Source organism: Saccopteryx bilineata, chromosome 11, assembly GCF_036850765.1.
Source record: "Saccopteryx bilineata isolate mSacBil1 chromosome 11, mSacBil1_pri_phased_curated, whole genome shotgun sequence".
Classification (NCBI taxonomy): Eukaryota; Metazoa; Chordata; class Mammalia; order Chiroptera; family Emballonuridae; genus Saccopteryx; species Saccopteryx bilineata.
The window spans coordinates 52,831,686-52,843,333 of record NC_089500.1 but is presented as its reverse complement, the minus strand read 5'-3'; the positions used below and the strand labels follow the sequence as shown (position 1 = coordinate 52,843,333).

The 11,648-nt window shown below is 37.4% G+C and overlaps 1 pseudogene; it reads right to left on the bottom strand.

Moving 5' to 3' along the window:
* Positions 1 to 7,283: 7,283 nt before the first annotated feature.
* LOC136315176 (tropomyosin alpha-3 chain pseudogene) lies at positions 7,284 to 8,078 on the bottom strand (annotated as a pseudogene).
* Positions 8,079 to 11,648: the final 3,570 nt, after the last annotated feature.

Below are 11,648 nucleotides of genomic sequence, written 5' to 3'. Positions count from 1 at the left end.
TGGCACACCTAAAAGCTGGAATTTTTCCCCTTGGTTGTTGCAGGAAGTGAAGCTGGAAAGAAAATTACAAATTAAGATTTTTGTTTCATTATAGCATGTGTCCACAGATTCCCATAGTCAGGTTGTCTTCTTGGCCTTGAACAAGAATCAGAATTACAAGCCTCAGTGTGGTGAGAGTAGAAGAAGCAGTTATTGTTCTTGCTCAGATGTTAACACTTGATGTGCGTCACCTAGAGGGAATTAGGCTTGTGTGTGTGTGTGTGTGTGTGTGTGTGTGTGTGTGAGAGAGAGAGAGAGAGAGAGAGAGAGAGAGATTGTGAGAGAGAGAGAGAAGAAGGAAGAGAGATAAGGATATCTTAATGAAGAACTAAGGTACCACTCATAGTTGTGGTACCTTAGTTCTTCATTGATTGCATCTCATATGTGCCTTGACTAGAGGGCTCCAGCTGAGCCAGTGACTCCTTGCTCAAACCAGCAACCTTGGGCTTCAAGCCAGTGGTCATGGGATCATGTCTATGATCTTGCACTCAAGCTAGATGAACCTGCACTCAAGCTGGCAACCCTGGGGTTGCAAACCTGGGACCTTAGCATCCCTGGCCGACTCTCTATCCACTGCACCACCACGGTCAGTCTGAGAACAGTCCTTTAACAGTGATTAGAACTTGGCCAGGAGTGAAAGCACAGGATGAGTATATATATTTCTTGATCAACAAACAATTTAACATTTTACAGAAAAATTTTTAAAAACTTTATTTTTTTACTTTTAAAATTTTATTTAGAAAATTAAATTTAACAGGGTAAAATTTTACATTGTTAGTACATCCTTATTTTGCTCTCTTTTATGGCTAGCCAGACTAATATCAGTAAATCAGTAGAGGATGTCCTTGAGTTATGACACAGTTCTGTTTCTATGACAGTGATGTAACCCAAATTTTGGTATAAGTTGAAACACACCCTAGTCTAACATAGATGAAACACTTGTGCTTTTAACAGTCCAAAATGGTGTAGATGAGCGTACTAGGGGATGCCAACTCCTTCACTCATATGCCGCATTATGGTGTATTCTTCCATTGCACGCAACTAAACTAGCTCGCCCATATAGTCCATAGGTAGGATGCTAATGGTGTAAGCTGAAACCCTTACATCTTAATTTTTTTAAGTTTCTAAGGGAGTGAGCATCATAAACTCAAAATGTCTTATGTCAAAACGGTCATAACCCGAGGATACCCTGTATTACATATTTATGCCAAATTACAATTCCCCACTGTCAGTCCTGGATCCATTTCTATGGAGCTATTGATATTTTCCAAATCTTCTAGGGGAGTGGAGAACTTGGGCTTATTGTATTTTCCGAGGCATATGTCAGGCAGAAATGCATTTACCTATGCAAGGAAAACAGGTTTTAGAAACTTTAGGCAAATGAAGACAAGTAAAATTAAATATAGGAGAGCCTTAGTCTCAATTAAAAACCTTTCAAATATAGACTGTAATCTCTGTGGCGTTCATGAGAATAAACTTGTAAACCAGCTTTTAGTCTGTATCCTTCAGATCTTTAGTAGAACCTTACCACCTGGTTGGAATGTAAAGGCTTATTGTTTTTATTTTTGCTGGAAGAAAAGAAAGCAGTGACAATTCGATGGATCCTTCTTATTTGCAGTTTGAATGTCTTTGGTGATGTCATCAGGTGCTTAGGTAACTTCTGTATGGCTGACATAGCATTAGTCATTGAGATTGTTCAAGGTAGCAATTTTTCAAGTTTATGTTATGTCTTTTAGTTGCACTTGTGAAGCACAGAAAAGAAAGGAATGTTAATTTTCAATAATTTCAAGTTAAATAATGGAAAGAAGTGAAATATTAATTTAGAGGGTGGTAGCCAAAATATTCAAGAAAATTAGAAAAATTTGCGATCTAGTTTAGTGTCTGATATTCATAACTATGTGTTAACAATTTTATTGAAGCACAATTTGTCCCTCAAACCACCCTCAGTTATATTAAAGGTAGTGGAATTAAGACTGTTTACTTCTTAAAGTCTAGTTTTAATTTGGCCTGATTGCATAAACACAACAAAAAAAGTAATTGATTACGTAGGCTTTTCAAATTTGCTTTGCTGAAATCTCATAAGGAATCTATAGTTTAAGCCTTAAATAGCCCTTCCTAGTGAAGAAGCCACGTCCTGTCATTGTCATCATGCTTTGCCTGCAGTACCCAAAAGTCCTCAAGTCCATGAAGTCCCAAAGATGTTTTGGGGTTCCTTTCTTTGTCTTCTTTTAGGAAAGCAACCTTTATCTCTTACCTGGAAAGACATTTATGAACCACATGAACAAGCAAGATACCAGGTTATTTTCCATTGGGCTATATATTCAGTTTGAAAAGTCAATCTCAATCCTTTAAGTCTTTCTGGTGACATCCCGAGTCTAGGCATGTCTCATGACACTCCAGTCAAAGTCTCGGTTAATAAAACCACAACTGGAAAGAGAGCAGGCTTTTATTGGACTTGTGCAAACAAATGTCTTACTTTGACAGTAATAATACTCACTTATGAGTATTATTATACTCATACTCATGAGTATTATTATGAAGAGTTGCCAGATTTTAGAGGGGTGAGGTAGGGAGAAAAATATAAATGTCTTAATATTGTTTATAAATGTATAATTCACTAATTGTTTTAGGAAAAAAAACAAGTTTTCTTATATTTGGAAAACTAAAAGATTTAAAAACCAACAATATTTTGAACAGAGCCAGAAAAATAAATATTATTCTTTGTTTATTCAGCCCTATATAGGCAACTCTGTTTATCCTGATTATTTGTCAGTATTTCTTTGCATCTGGTTATTCCCCAAAGTTCTATTAATCTTCATCTGGTTCAAAGATGTGGTCTGAAAATTTATTTTTAGAAATATATTTTAAAATAAGTGTGAGTCCTTTCTGTGGATCTTCCTGATGATATAGTATACTATATTTGCAAATACATCAGACCAAAACAATGGCTGTTGTTAAATGATAATAAAAACAACTTAAAATAACATGGTTATATACCAGATTATAATGCAGTTGATAAAGGAGTTTGATTTTTAACTGCATTTTAAGATAACAATCAGACTTACAAATGAGAGTTTACCAGAACATTGTAGACTCCTGAAGATGTTCACATTCTGGAATATTTTCTTTAATAATAATATATGTATACAAATAAAATATAGTTATTATTTATTATTACTATATTTTTTTCAAAGCTTCTAATGTAATTTCAAACATATTAAATAGACCCACTTTGTTTAAAATTCTTCTTTTATTAGGAGAGAGAATGAATCCTTGAGGCATTCTGGGAACCCATTGGAATAACCCAGAATGACTTGTGTCTCTTAAACTTGAAACACTGGAAAGGTTAGAGAAAGGCCTTTTGTGGCATCTCTTCAGTAACTCCTGTCACTGAGATTGTTGCCTAATCCCTTTTGACCAATTGTGTATCTAGAACCAAATAAGTGGCTTCAGCATTGATCAAGAAATCAATCAATCTTTCCCCACTGTCAACTGTCCCCACAGAGCTTCTTTGGGAAAAATAGTTTAACAAGCAAAGGGGCGCCTGACCAGGCGGTGGCGCAGTGGATAGAGCATCAGACTGGGATGCGGAGGACCCAAGTTCGAGACCTTGAGGTCGCCAGCTTGAGCGCGGGCTCACCTGGTTTGAGCAAAGCTCACCAGCTTGGACCCAAGGTCGCTGGCTCGAGCAAGAGGTCACTCGGTCTGCTGTAGCCCCACGGTCAAGGCACATATGAGAAAGCAGTCAATGAACAACTAAGGTGTCGCAACGAAAAACTAATGATTGATGCTTCTTAACTCTCTCCGTTCCTGTCTGTCTGTCCCTATCTGACTCTCTCTCTCTGTAAAAAAAAAAAAGCAAAGGGAGTCTGACCTCTGGTAGCACAGTGGATAAAGCATCGACCTGGAATGCTGAGGTCACCTTCAAAACCCTGGGCTTGCCCAGTCAAGGCACATATGGGAGATGATACTTCTTGCTCCTACCCCCTTGTTTCTCTCTCTCTCTCTCTCCCTTCTTTAATATGAATAAATAAAGTCTTTAAAAAATTTTTTTTTAAAAATCAAAGGGAGTTCTCGGGCCCTTCTATTAGTCATCTAATTATCACTGAGCTTCACTATCTATGTGCCTCTCCTCCTCCTTTATTTTTCTTTTCCCTATTTTTACTTTCCTTTTAGGACAATTCTTCTTCTAATGTTCTTCCTTCCTGTAATAAGTATGTCCCTTTCTTTTATACCCCTTCCTCACAGTTTTTTTTATCTTTCTCAATTCTTCCTCCTTTTGCTTCTTCCCTCAGCACAAACCTTCTGCAACTTGAACAGACCTTCTGTGACTTTCCTAGTCCACTTTTAACTTATTCAGAAATAACTATTTTAGAACAATGCATTTTCAATTCTTGTTCTTTAAATATATATATATATATATATATATATATATATATATATATATATATATATATATATATTGTATTTTTCTGAAATTGGAAACAGGGAGGCAATCAGACAGACTCCCACATGCACCTGACCAGGATCCACCTGGCATGCCCACCAGGGGGCGATGCTCTGCCCATCTGGGGCAATGTATGTTGCAACCAGAGCCATTCTAGCACCTGAGGCAGAGGCCATAGAGCCATCCTCAGTGCCCGGGCCAACTTTGCTCCAATGGAGCCTTGGCTGCGGGAGGGGAAGAGAGAGACAGAGAGGAAGGAGAGGGGGAGGGGTGGAGAAGCAGATGGGTGCTTCTCCTGTGTGCCCTGCTGGGAATTGAACCCAGGACTCCTAAAAATATATTTATTTTTATTTTTAATTTATTGTGTTGACATGATTGCAAGTGTTCCACTCAATATAACTCCCTCTACACCCTGCATTATGACTCTCATGTCCCTACAGTTCATTCCCCCATTTCCCTGCCATTGCCCCCTCCCCCTACCTGTGTCCCCCTTTTCCTTTGTCTATTGCTACCCTGTTGTCTGTGTGTATGTATTATGTATGTATGATGAAGGCTAATACTTTCACCTTCTTTGATACCACTCCTTCTTTCCCCTTCCCTCTGATAGCTGTTCATCTGTTTTCTGTGACTCTGCCTCTGTCACTGTTTTATTCCTCAGTTTATTGTGTTCATTAGATTCCACATATAAATGAGATAATATGATATGATATTTTTCTTCATCTGCCTGCCTTATTTCACTTAGCATAATAATCTCCAGGTCCATCCATGCTGTTGCAAAAGGTAAGCTTTCCTTCTTTATTAGGGCCACATAGTATTCTACTGTGTAAATGTACCACAGCTTGTTCATTGACAGACACTTAGCTGTCACTTGACTTTTAAACACTTTGGGCAGTTTCCAGATCGTGGCTATTGCAAACAATGCTACAGTGAACTCGAGGGTGCATATCTTCTTTTGAATCAATGTTTTAGGGTTCTTAGCACATATTCCTAGAAGTGGGATAGCTGGGCCATAAAACAGTCCCATTTTTAACTTTTTGAGGAAATGCCACAGTGGCTGCACAAGTCTGCACCAGCAGTGCAGGAGGGTTCCCTTTTCTCCACAGCCTCACCAGCACTTGTTGTGTGTTGTCTTATTAATAAAAGCCGTTCTGGCAGATTGTGGTTTTAATTTGCATTTCTTTGATGATTAGTGATGTTGAGCTTTTTTTCATATGCCTATTGGCTATCTGTATGTCCTCTTTGGAGAAGTGTCTATTCAAGTCTTTTGCCCATTTTTTAATTGGACTGTTTACCTTCCTGGTGTTGAATTTTGGAAATTCTTTATAAATTTTGATTATTAACTCCTTATCAGATGTATTGGCAAATATATTCTCCCATAGAGTAGGTTGTCTTTTTTATTTTATTAATGGTGTTTTTTGCTATGCAAAACTTTTAGTTTGATATTGTCCCATTTTTATTTGTCCTTCATTTCCCTTTCACATGGAGACATATTGACAACAATATTGCTTTGGGAGATGTCTGAGAGTCTACTACATATTTTTCCCTCTAAGATTTTTATGGTTTCATAACTTACATTTAAGTCTTTTATCCATTTTGAGTTGTTGTTTTTTTGTGACTAGTGTAAGTTGGCGATCTAGTTTCAATTTTTTGCATGTACCTGTCCAATTTCCCCAACACTGCATATTAAAGAAACTGTCTTTACTCCATTGCATACACTTGCCTCCTTAGTCATCTTTTTTTTTAGGAGGGGAGATAGTGAGATAGATTCCCGCACGAGTGCTAATAGGGATCCTCCCAGCAACCCCCATCTAGGGCCAATGTCAAATCAACCAAGCTATTTTTTAGCACCTGAGGATGATGCACCACCAAGCTATCCTCAGTGCCTGGAGCTAATGCTTGAACCACTCAAGACTCTGGCTGCAGGAGGGGAAGAGGGAGAAAGGATGGAAAGGGAGGAGGAGAAAAGTTGATGGTCACTTCTCTTATATGCCCTGGCCAGGAGTTGAACCGGGGGCATCCATACAATGGGCTGACGCTCTATCCACTGAGCCAACTGGCCAAGGTCTTTGTCAACTATTAATTGACCATAAAGATGTGGGTTTATTTCTGGGTTCTCTGTTCTGTTTCATTAATCTGTATGCTTGTTCTTATGCCAGTATCAGGCTGTTTTGATTATAACGGTCTTGTAGTATAACTTGATATCAGGAAGTGTGATACCTCCCACTTTGTTCTTCCTTTTAAACATTGCTGAGGCATTTGGGTTCTTTTTTAGTGCCATATACATTTTTGGAATATTTGTTCTAGATCTTTGAAGCCATTGGTATTTTAATAGGAACTGCATTGAATCTATAGATTGCTCTGGGTGGTATAGACATTTTAATGATGTTAATTCTTCCTATCCATGAACACAGTATATGTTTCCACTTGTATGTATATGCCTCAATTTCTCTTTTCAATGTCTTGTAATTTTGAGAGAACAAGCCTTTTACCTATATGGTTAAATTTATTTTTAGGTACTTTATTATTTTTTGTTGTTGTTGCAATAGTAAATGGGGTTCTTTCCTTAATTTCTTTTCCTGACAGTTCATTATTTTTTTATTATTTATTTATTATTATTTTTTGGCATGAGGTTTCCAGCAGCTTAACATTTTAATTTGGGGTAGGGGTGGAAAAGAATACATAATTTGCTTTGTGGCCCCCCACCCACCCATCCTAATGCCTTGGGGACCAGCGAGACTGACCCAAATGGAATCGAGAGTGAGAGTGGGGCGATGGGTTTCCCGAGGAAAGGGAGTAGAACCGTTGGTAAGTTATATAGAGGTCATGTCATTGAGGGCGTGGTCCAGCTCCTCGCTCATGGCCTTGTACTTCAGTTTCTGGGCATAGAGCTCATCTTCCAAATCATCAGTTGTCTTTTCCAACTTGGCTACCAATCTCTCAGCAAACTCAGCTCGGGTCTCTGCCTCCTTGAGTTTATCAGTGAGAATCTTTATCTCTTCCTCATATTTGTCTTCTTTTTGAGAGTACTTTTCTTCAGCAGCACTCAGACACTTCAGGTTCTGGTCCATCAGTCTGATCTGCTCATCCATCTCTCGGCAACGGGACTCTGCAAGCTCAGCTCGTTCCTCTGTGCGTTCCAAGTCTCCCTCAATAATCACCAACTTCCGAGCCACCTCTTCATACTTCCTGTCTGCCTCTTCAGCAATGTGCTTAGCTTCTTTGAGTTGGATTTCCTGGAGTTCCATCTTTTCTTCATCTCTTAAAGCTTGGTTTTCAATAACCTTCATACCTCTCTCGCTCTCATCGGCAGCTTTCTCAGCTTCCTCCAGCTTTTGCAGGGCAGTGGCCAGGCTCTCCTGAGCACGGTCCAGCTCCTCTTCAACCAGCTGGATTCTACGGTTCAAGGAGGCCAACTCAGCTTCAGCCTGCTCCCGGGCTCGCTTTTCTCCCTCCACCACCCGCTGGAGGCGCTCTGCCCTCTCCTCTGCATCATCGGCCTGCTGCTGCAGAACTTGAATCTTGCGTTTCACTGCCTTGATGGTGGTGATCCCGGCCATGGTCCCCACCCAGCACTTGGTCGCGTTTGGTTTCCTGCCTCGACAGTTCATTATTGATGTATAAAAATGCCACTGATTTCTGAATATTATGTTTATATCCTGCCACTTTGCTGAATTCATTTATCAGGTCTAGTAGATTTTTGGTGGAGACTTTAGGATTTTTTATGTACAGTATCCTGTTGTCAGCAAATAATGACAACTTTAACTTTTTTCCAATTTGAATGCCTGTTATTCCTTCTTATTGTCTGATAGTTGTGGCTACGACTTCCAGTGCTATATTAAATAAGAGTGGTGAAAGGGGACACTGTTGTCTTGTTCCTGATCTTAAGGGGATTGCATTTAATTTTTGCCTACTGAGTATGATGTTGGCAAGAGGATTGCATTTAATTTTTGCCCATTGAGTATGATGTTGGCTGTGGGTTTATCATAGATGGCCTTTATCATGTTGAAGTATGTTCCCTGTATTCCCACATTGCTGAGAGTTTTGATAAGTGAGTGCTGATTTTATGTAATGCTTTTTCTGCATCTATTGATATGATCATGTGGTCTTTTCCTTTTTATGTGATGAATCATATTTATTGATTTGTGAATATTGTACCAGCCTCATCCCTTTCTCCCAGAATAAATCCCACTTGATCATAGTGTATACTCTTTTTAATATATTGCTGGGTCTAGTTTGGTAATATTTTGTTAGGAATTTTAGCATCTATGCCCATCAGGGATATTGGCCTATAGTTTTCTTTCTTTGTAGTGTCTTGACTTGATTTTGGAATTAGGATAATACATGCCTTGTAAAATGAACTTGGAAGTCTTCCTTCCTCTTGAATTTTTTGAAATAGTTAAAAAAGGATAGCTGTTCTTTTTTGAATGTTTGGTTAAATTCACCTGTGAAGCCATCCAGGCAAGGATTTTTATTTGCTTGGAGTTTTTTGATAACTGTTCCAATTTTATTTGTTATAATCAGTCTGCTTAGGTTTTCTCATTCTTCCAGATTGAGTTTTGGAAGATTGTATGTTTCTAGGAAGTTACCCATTTTGCCCAGGTTGTCCAATTTTTTGACATATAGTTCTTCATAGTATTTTCCTACAATCCTTTGTATTTCTGTAATGTCAGTTGTTACTTCTCCTCTTCCATTTCTAATTTTATTTATTTGGGTCCTCTTTTTTTTTTTTCCTTCATAAGTCTGGTTAAAGGTGTGTCAATCTTATTTACTTTTTCAAAGAACCAGCTCTTGGTTATATATATATATGTGTGTGTAAATATATATATATATATATATATATATATATATATATAGCCTCTATGTCATTTATTCCTTGGTTATATATATATGTGTGTGTAAATATATATATATATATATATATATATATATGTATATGTATATGTATATTTAGCCTCTATGTCATTTATTCCTGCTCTGATCTTTATTATTTTCTTCCTTCTACTTCCTCTGGGCTTTGTTTGTTGTTCTTCTTCTAGTTCTTTTAGATGCAGGGTTAGATTGTTATTTGAGATTTTTCTTACTTCTTGAGGTATGCCTGTAGTGCTATGAATGTCCCTCTCAGGACTGCTTTCACTATGTCCCATAGATTTTGGGTTGTTGTATGTTCATTTTCATTTGTTTCAAGAAAATTTTTAATATTTTCCTCGATCTCATTGTTAACCCATTTGTTATTTATAATATGCTATTTAGCCTCCAAGAGTTTGAATGTTTTTCAGTTTTTGTAATTGTAGTAGTTTATTTCTAGTTTTATGCCATTTTGGTCAGAGAAGATGCTAGATATGATTTCAAACTTCTTAAATTTATTGAGATTTGTTTTGTGTCCTAACATGTGGTCTAGCCAAGAATATGTACCATGAGCAAAAGCTGGGGTAACAATACTTATATCAGACAAATTGGACTTTAAAACAAAGGATATAGTAAGAGATAAAGAAGGCCACTACATAATGATAAAGGGAGTAATCCAACAGGAAGATATAACCATTATAAATATCTATGCACCTAATATAGGAGCACCCAAATATATAAAACAGACTTTGATGGATTTAAAGGGCGAGATCAACAGCAATACTATAATAGTAGGGGATTTCAATACCCCACTAACATCACTAGATAGATCCTCAAGAAAGAAAATTAACAAAGAAACAGCAGACTTATTGGAAACACTAGATCAACTCGATTTAATAGATATCTTCAGAACCTTTCACCCTAAAGCAACAGAATATACATTCTTTTCAAGTGCTCATGGTACATTCTCTAGGATAGACCACATGTTAGGGCACAAAAGAGCTCTCAACAAATTTAAGAAGACTGAAATCATATCAAGCACTTTCTCCGATCACAACGGCATGAAACTAGAAATGAATCACAGCAGAAAAGCTCAAAAATTCTCAAACACATGGAAACTAAATAGCAGGGTGTTAAATAATGAATGGATTAAGAATGAGATTAAAGAAGAAATAAAAAAAATTCCTAGAAACGAATGACAATGAGCATACAACAACTCAAAATTTATGGGACACAGTGAAAGCAGTGCTGAGAGGGAAGTTCATAGCACTACAGGCACACTTTCAGAAGCTAGAAAAAGCTCAAATAAACAACTTAACCCTGCATCTAAAAGAATTAGAAAAAGAACAGCAAGTAAAGCCCAAATGTAGTAGAAGGAAGGAAATAATAAAGATCAGAGCAGAAATAAATGACATAGAGGCTAAAGAAACAATACAGAGGATCAATGAAACTAGGAGCTGGTTCTTTGAAAAGGTAAACAAGATTGATGAACCTTTAAGTAGACTCACCAAGAAAAAGAGAGAGAGGACTCAAATAAATAAAATTAGAAATGAGAGAGGAGAAATAACAACTGACACAACAGAAAGAGAAAATATTGTAAGAAAATACTATGAAGAACTGTATGCCAAAAAACTAGACAACCTAGATGAAATGGACAAATTACTTGAAACATACAATCTTCCAAAAATCAATCTGGAAGAATCAGAAAACCTAAACAGACCGATTACACCAAATGAGATCGAAACAGTTATCAAAAAACTCCCAACAAAGAAAAGTCCGGGGCCCGATGGCTTCACAACGGAATTCTACCAAATATTCAAAGAAGAACTAACTCCTATCCTTTTCAAACTATTTCAAAAAATTCAAGAGGAAGGAAGACTTCCAAGCTCCTTTTATGAGGCGAGCATAATTCTGATTCCAAAACCAGGCAAAGACAACACAAAGAAAGAAAATTATAGGCCAATATCTCTGATGAATATAGATGCTAAAATCCTCAACAAAATATTAGCAAACCGGATCCAACAATATATGGAAAAAATCATACACCATGATCAAGTGGGACTTATTCTGGGGAGGCAAGGCTGGTACAATATTTGTAAATCAATCATTGTGATTCATCACATAAACAAAAAGAAGGAGAAAAACCATATGATAATTTCAATAGATGCAGAAAAAGCATTTGATAAAATCCAGCACCCATTCATGATCAAAACTCTCAGCAAAGTGGGAACACAGGGAACATACCTCAACATGATAAAAGCCATCTATGAGAAACCCACAGCCAACATCATACTCAATGGGAAAAAATTAAAAGCAA